Source organism: Callorhinus ursinus, unplaced genomic scaffold (assembly GCF_003265705.2).
Source record: "Callorhinus ursinus isolate GAN/ISIS: 27379988/994484 unplaced genomic scaffold, GSC_fseal_2.0 scaffold25, whole genome shotgun sequence".
NCBI lineage: Eukaryota > Metazoa > Chordata > Mammalia > Carnivora > Otariidae > Callorhinus > Callorhinus ursinus.
In genome coordinates this window covers 25,487,318-25,488,339 of record NW_027397087.1, presented here as the reverse complement: position 1 = coordinate 25,488,339, position 1,022 = coordinate 25,487,318, and the positions used below count along the sequence as shown (strand labels likewise).

At 42.4% G+C, this 1,022-nt stretch overlaps 1 pseudogene; it reads left to right on the top strand.

Moving 5' to 3' along the window:
• Positions 1–418: 418 nt before the first annotated feature.
• On the top strand, positions 419–683 carry LOC112832782 (ATP synthase F(0) complex subunit f, mitochondrial pseudogene; annotated as a pseudogene).
• The last annotated feature ends 339 nt before the right edge of the window (positions 684–1,022 follow it).

Sequence of the window (1,022 nt, the reverse complement as noted above, 5' to 3'; positions counted from 1 at the left end):
ATTATGATTTACATACTTCTACCCCCATCCTGATATTCTGCCCACATGGAAGCACGACCCAGGGTTGTTTTCCATATAGGCAACATTGCTGTGTGCATTCTGATCTAGTCACCCTTTCCTAGCCCAATCTGGTGTAATTAACAATCTGCCCAGTGTGCCCCACTGGGGCTGTAGGTCAGCATCATAGACAAGGCCCAAGAGGGAAACGAGAGGCCCCTTCTGCAAGACCCATTTCCCCCAGAGCCACAGCCCCTCCCCTCCTCTGTGGTAGGGAGTTACTCAAGCAATAAATTGGTTCACAAAGCTTAACAAACCAAAAAAGAAAAATCAAGCCACATGAGAACTCCAACACAGAGGTACCTTAAACTGAGCAAGAATTAAAAGTTAACCAGACTCACTGCAGACATCGGACTCCAAGATGACATCAGTTGTACCAGTGAAGGAGAAGCAGCTCATGGATGTCAAAGTAGGAGAGCTGCTAAACTGGATACTGATGTGGGATTTCACCCCTAAAGGCATTGCTGGAGCATTTCAAAAAGGTTCTGACTATTATCACAACAAGTATGTCAGTGTAAAAAGGGAGCATCGCTGAGATTTCTTTGGTGCTGGCAGTTTACATGCTTTTCAACTACTGCCTTTTTTACAAGGAACTGAAACATGAGTGGCTGTGCAAGTACCACTGAAGTGGGCCCAGTGTGAAGGGCACACTCTGCATTCCTGAACATGACCTTTGCCTGACACCCCTGAATCCTTTTGTATTTGAATTGAGAATTACCACCCGATAGAAGATGACTGGTACATGAAAAAAAAAAAGAAGTTAACCAGACTAGTATCTTGAGAAATCTATTGCCTGGTTTTCCCTTTCACCAGAAAAAAAAAAGTGTTTGCCTATTGAGCTATAGCGAAAATAACTCATAAATTAAAATCTCAACCTTGGTCCTTTGGAATGGATACTTTCCTTAAAATAGGATCAAAAGCCAAGTAGGAAAATGGTTGAAATATGTATGTAGAAATATTCTTTT